This window comes from Meles meles, chromosome 20 (assembly GCF_922984935.1).
Source record: "Meles meles chromosome 20, mMelMel3.1 paternal haplotype, whole genome shotgun sequence".
NCBI classification, from domain to species: Eukaryota; Metazoa; Chordata; class Mammalia; order Carnivora; family Mustelidae; genus Meles; species Meles meles.
Genome location: NC_060085.1, coordinates 4,532,865 through 4,541,106, shown reverse-complemented (window position 1 = coordinate 4,541,106; position 8,242 = coordinate 4,532,865).

The window sequence follows — 8,242 nt, the reverse complement described above, 5'->3', positions numbered from 1 at the left end:
ACACACCACTAGGCTCCAAAAACGAGGGCAGACATCCCGGGCGGAGAAACGGACAGGCGGGAATGTCTGTTGCAAAATGTTTTCAGGATACAAATAGCCAAAGTAGTCATTAAAAAAGAAATGGCTAGGGCGCCTGGGTGGCTCAGTGGGTTAAGCCTCTGCCTCTGGCTCGGGTCATGATCTCAGGGTCCTGGGATCGAGCCCCGCATGGGCTCTCTGCTCAGCAGGGAGCCTGCTTCCCTCTCTCTTTCTCTCTCTCTGCCTGCCTCTCTGCCTACTTGTGATCTCTCTCTCTCTCTCTCTGTCAAATAAATAAAATCTCTTTTTTTTAAATAACAAATAAAAAAAATGGCCAGAATAAGTCTGGTAATCAAGCCATGGAGAAGGTTGAGTCATCTCCTTGGCTGGATAAAGATCTCTAACTAAGGGTTAAGTACGCTGCAGGATGCTATGTACCAAATACACTGTTTTGTGTTAGAGCGGAGATGTATTGGCCACAGCAGATTTCTAGAAGGTATAGAAAAAAAAAAAAAAAAAACACAGACACACACAGGATTTGGGGGTGAGCAATGTGACTCTTTCACTGTATGTACTTTTGCCCGCTTGCATTTTCCATGTGCTACTGTTTTGCTTTGTTTTGGTTTTTTGATGTTAAGTACGGAATTGTGGTCAGGTGTGCACACAGTTAGAAAGAAACCAGTAGCCTGAGCTGAAGAAGGGAAAATTTAGCACCAGTGACATCAAAGGCAGGAAATGGTGTTTCCCTGCTGAGAGCAGTAGAAGGACACAAGGATGGGGAAGACCCAGGCAGACCAGGGCCAGCCCCTACGACCCCTCAGAAGGGACTGGCATGAGAAGCCAGATGACTCTGCTGGGAAGCAAGCCCTCCCACCCCAGGAAGGAAGTCCCAGCAGAGCCACCACCTGGAGGGACTCTCCAGCTCACCCAGGAAGGCAGCCACAAGGCAGACAGACATAGGGGTACAATAGGTGCCCCCATTGCAGTCATACACAATCATACAAACCAAGACACAAATCAAGACACACTCAGACACACCGTATAGACACACACACACACACACTCTCTCTCTCATGCACACACACACACTCACACACATACTGAGACACATACCTGAACACATTATCATACATACACCAGGGCAGCCACAAAAGCTAGCCCCAGGCGCACACAAGGACACGCCTGTGGCCATGGTCACACATACCCACTCACCCATAAACAGCCTCCAAGAGACTCAAACCTTCCGAGATAGGCAATCAGAGACTCACAATACCAGACACCCAGAGGCCACCGAAGGCACGCAAGTCACACAGTGACACAAGCTGACCCAGAGAGACAGGCAAGACACTCGAAACAAAGGCACAAAGTACAAGGGAACACAACCAAAGGAACCCATCCTTCAAAACGTCCAAGATCCACCACCCCCTAGTGGACCAGGCTCTCGTGGGGGGCCTGTCCTTCACTTTCTCCAGGAACCTCTAGGTCTCTTGTCCTGGCAGCGGCACCCAGTGTAAGCCGCGGGCGACCCCTGCTGGAACAGGCGCCTCAACCCCGGGCTGCAAGGCGGGGGGGCCGTGGGGGCGATCGTGGGGGGCGGTCTAGACTCAGAGAAGGAAAACCTGCTTCTAGGTCTTTGGCATCCCATGCAAAGGACGGTGAGGACAGAGCGTGACGACCCGGGAGCAGGGAGGCGGGCGGCCCGAGCCTTACCAGGCAGACCTTCAACACGGGAACAGAGTCGGGAAGCAGGAGTGGGACGGAAGACCCTCGCCCGCCCCCTCCACTCAGCCTGCTCCGCGCCCCAGCGGGGTGCTGTTCGCGGTCCTGAGGAAGACCAAGGGGGCGGAGGCGGACTCCCATTGGCCAATGTGACGCGGCGAGGGCGCCCGCCCTGACCCGACGACCTGTCGGCGCACAGGGAGGGGTGCCGGTCCGCCCCGCATGGCTCTCAGCCAGAAAGTGACCACCAAGCAATCACCCACGTTCTGGAATGCCCGGGGCGGAGACGGCTGGCGCAGGAGTTGCTGGCGCAACCAACTCCAATGCGACTTTGTCCCTAAGAAGGGTGAGCCCGCCCCTTCCAGGTCCTGGAATGGACCCTGCCCATTCCCCAGCCCGCCCACTCATTCCCCAGCCCCGCCCACTCCCCCCCCATTCTCCCCAGGTTCCGCCCACTTCCCCCCCGTCATCCTTCCAGGCCTCGCCCCCTCCCCAAGTCCCGCCTACTACCCCGTTATCTCCCTAGGCTCCGCCCACCTCCCCAGCCATTACCCCTTCCAGGTCTTGCCCCTTCTCCCAGTCCCGCCTACTTCCCAGACATCCCCCTTTTGGGCCTTGCCCATTCCCCAAGTCCCACCCACTACCCTGTCATCTCCCTAGGCTCCGCCTACTTCTCCAGTCATCAGCCTCCCAATCCCACCCATTTCTCTGTAATCCTCTAGATTGGGCCCGGTTCCCAGCCATCAGCCTTCCAATCAGCCTTCCAATCCCGCCCACTTCGCCGTCATCCTCAGACCCCGCCCACTTGCCGGCTCTCAGACTCCCAGGTCCTGCCCGCCCTCAGTCCCGCCCACTTCCCTGTCATTCTCTTTAGCTTCGGCGCATTCCCCTCCCCCCTCAGCCTCCCAGGCAGGCCCTGCCCACTCTGCTGCTCCGCCTACTTTTTTACCTCTCCGTCCAGCACCACCTTCTTCCCAGGCTCCGCCCTTTTATTTCCTATCTAAAAATCCTCTCGCATTTCCTGGGTTCCACTTTCAAGAACCCTGCGCCTCCTTCCCAGGCTAAGCCTTTGAACCATCCCCATCCCTAGTCTAACTGCCCTGCCCACAGGGGTCTTCACTGCCCAGGCCCCATCCAGCTCACGAACTCTAACCCCAGGCCGGGTGGGTGCGCCTACCCTGTCGCCCCCACAGTCGATAAATTCACCCCATGCAATCCTGGCCTTGCCCCAGCTGGTGATCTGGGGGCCAGGGCCTGTGGCCTAGGGACCTGCTCAGGACACTCCTGCTCCACCTGGGCCGCACACCTGGACGGCCATGTTGTTGGTGGCTTTGGAATGTTGTGTCTGCTGCTGGGGGAGCCCCTCCCCACCAGCCTTGAGGGCCCCCAGTGCCAACACCCAAAAGTCTGTAGAGGGTGTTCTCTCTGCCTGTCTTTATCCAAGGGTCTCTAGATTGGGGGCTGGCTGCCCGTGTGTGTGTGTGTGTGTGTGTACACAATCATACACACACACACACACACACACACACACACACACGGGTCACGTAACTTCACATCCCTGGGCTCATCTGTGTATTTCCGGGATATCTGGGTCAGTGTGAGTGTGAATCGGGAAGAAAGGGTCTCTCTCCCAAGACTTTGGGAGTTTTCCTGTCTTCCTGGGTCTGTGTTCCCAGAAGATCATCTGGCTGTGTGTCTTTTTCCTTTTTGTCTGTCTTGCATGTGATTTTATTTTCTCCCTTCAACCATTTTTTTTTCAGTCTTTCATATGATTTTGTTTGCTGTATGTCTTTTTTGAGTGGTATCTCTGAGTCTGTCTGTGTGTCTGGAGGGGGGCTGTCTGTATTGTGTACCTCTGTGTGTGTTTGTGTGTCCATTGTATGTGAGGCTCTGGGTCTCTCTGTGTGTCTAAGGTTGGCCTGTGTTGTGTTTATATGCACGTGAGTGTAGGATTCCATGTACGCGTGCTCGGGCGTGCATGTCACACGCACGTGTGCCTCGGGTCTCTTTCCACATCAGGCTCTGTCTGTACTGAGGTCTGAGTGCAAGAGCTTATCTGTGTGTATCAGACATGGTGGTGTGTAGTATGTCTCTGGGCCTCTGTGTTGTGGGTTATGTTATTGTGTTCATGCCATGTGTTGTATTGGCTTGGAGAGGTGTGTTCAGTGTGGGTGACCCCTATAATTGCACTTGGCTTATAGGCGCAGGCGCCTGACTGTGTAACTGGGTTGGGGTAGATCTGATGGCATTCATGTAGCCTGGTGCATGTCTGGGTCTCTATGGGCCTACGGGTGTTGTGGGTATATTGTTGCATTGTGTGCCTGTGTGTGTATGCCTGAATCTGTGAGGAGGTCAGACTGGGTGGTTGTATTGTGCCACTGCGGACGTCAGACTCTGTGCATGGCTGTCTCTCTACAGCGGGAGCTTGCCTGGGGTCTAGACGTGTGGCTGGCATCTCCCCAGTGGCCAGCGCTGGTGACCAGAGCCCCCTCACTGGGAAGGGGAGGGCAGGCTGGGACACGAGATTTGCCAGGAAGGGAGTTGAGGGGCGCTGTGGGAAGCTGGATTCCAACTCCCTAGTCCCACCAGACTCAGTGGGCAGGAGGATGACAGGGTAGCAGGCCTGGGGGCGGGTCTTCTGACAGCCTCGGACAGCACCCCCTGCCCTCCCTGGCGCGCGTCAGACCCTGCGCACACAGCGTTCACACCGGCATCTCCCAGCTCAGCTACAGAGCCGCAGATACAGGCACGAACACACACACGCACTTCCGCGAACACACAGGACAGACTGGCCAGAAGGCCTAAGGGGAGTCGGCCTCGGGTCTACCCGCTTAACCTCCCTCTCCACGGTAAGGGGCTGGCCGCCTTCGCCCCGTGCAGGGGTGGCGGGTCCTGGGCAAACGGTACCCCTTCTTCTGGCAAAGTGTGGGCCAGAGCCGGGAGGAGGCACCCACTCTTCCTAATACAATGGAAAGCCTCGCTGCTCCATGGCGTAGCACTTTCCTCGAGGAAAGGGACAGGCCCGCCCTTTGTTGACCCAGAAGAGCGGGAAGGCCTGCCTCTGGGGGCACACAGGAAGCTCAGCCCCTCCCCCGCCCCCAGGCAGGGAAGCCCACCCCTCACATTAGCAAAGCAGGATGTCGTTCTGCTCCCTTTCCTGGGGAGTCGGGGGTGAAGGGGGAAGCCCCGCCATTTTCAGGCCTGTGGGAGGAAGTCAGCCGTTTCCGGTGTAGCCGGAAGTCCCGCCCCTTTACATACGGGACTCCTGCCCGTGTCCGACGTAAAACAGGGGGATGTCCCACCCTTTTCCTTGGTGAAGTGGGAAGCCATGCCCTCCCGCCTGGTGTAGTGGGAAACCAGCCCCTCCTTTCCACATGAAGTGGGACATCCAGTCCGTCTGCGACAACGGGTTGGGGCTTCTTCCCACGCTGGTGGCACCCGTGCCCCATGGTGCTGAGCCGTCCCCACTCCGGTGTGGCTCACAGGTCCTCCTGGGAGAGATGCTCTGGGTCCAGGACCTGCATCTGAGCTCACCATCCGTGGTCCCCAGGCACCTGGGCAACTTCATATCTGGTGGCCCATGGGTCACTTAAGGCTCCACTTCCCGCCCGACCCCGCTTCCTTCGACCAGAAAAGGAGCTACCTTACCAGTGACGCCTGCACCTGCACCCGAAGGCAAGTGGGTGGGCAATGAGGGGAACCCAGGAGGCCGCCCCACCACACCCCAGCCCCATCTGAGCTCAGCCACTGTCAGCCCTCCCCACCCACCTCCCAGAAAGTCCTTCCATTCTGAGCACGCCTCCGTGGGGATGGTCTCCACCGTGGATCTGGTGGCGAGTGTTAGCGGGAGGCGAGCCGCACACCAGCCAAGGCCAGAGAATGTTCCGTTGTCCTCCTCCCCCTCCCCACACACGCTTGGTGCCGGCAGCGCCAGGCACGGCCTCCACAGAGCTTGTGCGTGCCGCTGGCGTTGGGCGGGCAAGAATGGGGAGGGCCCAGCTCCTCTTAAGGCTCATTCAGCATCCCTGTCCTAGAACAGCAACTTCCAGAACTCCCTGTCTCCCCCTCTCTGCAGCTGGAGAGGGCCTGTGCCAGGCTGGGTTTTCATGCCCAGGGATGGGCTCTGCCAGGGGCAGGGGGAAGGGAAAATCAGACCCGGTGGAGGTGGAGGTCTAAGGTCTGGGCAGTGAAGCGCAGGAGTAGTGAGGGGGGGGAGGTGCTGGGGGAAGGGAGCCTCTGGAAAGGAGTCAAGGACTCACAGAGCCAGAGGACAAAGCAAGCACAGACTCGAGTGGTGCCATCAGACTGCACACATCGGAGTCAGCCCCGAGCATCTGGGCAACGTGGTGGGCAGACACAATGGCACAGACAGAGGCCAGGCCAAGGAGCACGTCACAGTCACAAGGCTCCTACCAGCTACTGGTCACGCCAGCAACATTTTCCTCCTGAAGGATAGCCCATACAACGACAAGCCCTGTTCCCTTTTTCTTTTTTTAAAGACCAAGCAACAAAGTAACTACGCCTGCCGAAGTGATAAATGATCAGGGGCTTTGGAGCTGGAATGTATGGACTTTATTTCCAGCCTCCACTGTGTATGAGATAGTAAACCCCCTAAGGCCTCCATTTCCGCATCTGTAAAATGGGCTTGCAGACAGCACCTGCCTGCCAGGGCTGTGGTTTCATGGGCTCAGACTTGAACGAGCTGACATACTCAAAGCACTTCGAACAGGATCTGGCTTAAACATCACTCTTATCATTACTAATAGACAAAACAGACTGCATCCCTGAGGTGGATCGGGGGTTGAGGTGCATGTCGGCAATGTCTCGAGGCTCACGGATGGGGTGGCAATGTGGCCCCCACATGGTGGACGGGTCACACAGAACTAGAAGGCGGGCCTTCCCTGGTTTTGCAGACCTCAGAAAGGGTGGTCACTTTAGTGCGCAGAATGTTCTAGATCTCTGGGAATTCTCCACGTCGTGAGGATTCCCCAAGTGCTGATGCCGGATTTCTCCCTGAAATGCTCAACAGCCACGTCCCTATTCCTCCTGCTCATTCCAAGGAAGTAAAGTAACCTGGCTTTTTAAAATGGGACTTCTTTTGTTTTCTGTTTTCCATTTCAAAATCGGGAGCCCAATGCCTGCTCTTGAAAGGCTCCCTGATGAGACCGGCTCGTTCAGTTGGAGATGTGACACGGACCAGAGGCGGGAGTACCGGGCCACAGTATGAACCTCCCCGTAGGGTCTCACCTGACTGTGCAGGAAACACTCGGTTCAGCATCCTCCGTTTCTCCCAGCGCTAGCGTGTCATTACTAGCATAGCTCTCCCACAGTGATGGTTTCAGGGGCCAGAGCCAATAGCCTCTTTGGATGCAGAAATCCATTTCCATACAAAACTGGCAAAATAGAACCCCCTACCTCACACCATGGCTGCCCAGGCAGGCAGGTGGGTGCAAAAATGCAGCCGCAGGGTGGAGTCCCTGTCCACAGCCACTCCTGGGGCTTCGAGATGCTGCCCACCTGCCCCCCAGCTCTGTGGGCAGGCTGGCACCTGGAGACAGAAAACCCAGTTTTTAACAACCCGCCATCCAGCCCCTTTTCTTGCCCCTGGCTCTGTTCACTGGCTACATCCAGATCTTGGGACTCCTGGCATCACTTGTATAATCTGGTCTCCGGATTCCCGCAGGGAGTCCTGATGGCTTTCTGGGTGGCAGGTGATACCATGTACCGGGGAGGGTATGTTTGCCTGGAGGCCATGGTACACCTGGCACTTTTTAGCTCCCGGGAAGGGAGCATGGGAGAGGTCAGACCTAGGAGCTGCAGCCATGGGGGACAGACAGATGACATCAGCCCACCCCAACCCCCTTGCCCCCTCCTCCCGGCAGGCTCTCTCCATCTCTGGCATTGGCAGGTCCCAGCAGCTCCTTGCTCTCCTTTCTCTCCCTCCCTTACCCTCCCTCTGCTGTTCCAAAGATCACCAGGGAACCCAAGGGATGCCCTGATGCAGAGAGAGGTCAAGGGCACCGCAGGGCCATACTCTCTGGAAACTGTCCCTTTCCAGGTGGGCTAATCCAGGAAACCCTGCTCTCTGGGGTTCAGTCTATAACCCAGATCAATCCCGCCTTGGTGGGGTGACACAGGAAACCCCATTTTTCTGGGGCTGACCCCCAATTCAGGCCCTCCCAGCCGAGCCATTTCCATTTGTATTTTTTCTTTTTTTAGGACTCTTGGTATGTTAAAAAAAAATTAAAAAATGCCAACATGGAGTTTATGAACTTTGGATCCATATTAACTTGGGCCAGTGAACCTCCATGTCTCCGGGATCAACTGTTAACAACCCAATGGGTCATGACCTCAAAGGTCTAAATCAGGGTTTCTCTACTCTGGCCTTATTGACATTTAGGGTTTCGATACTGCTTTGCATTAGGGTGTTGAGCAGCAAGCGACCCCCTGGGTTACAGAATCCCACCGATCCCTCCCCCCCACCAAGAGACACTGCCTTCATGAC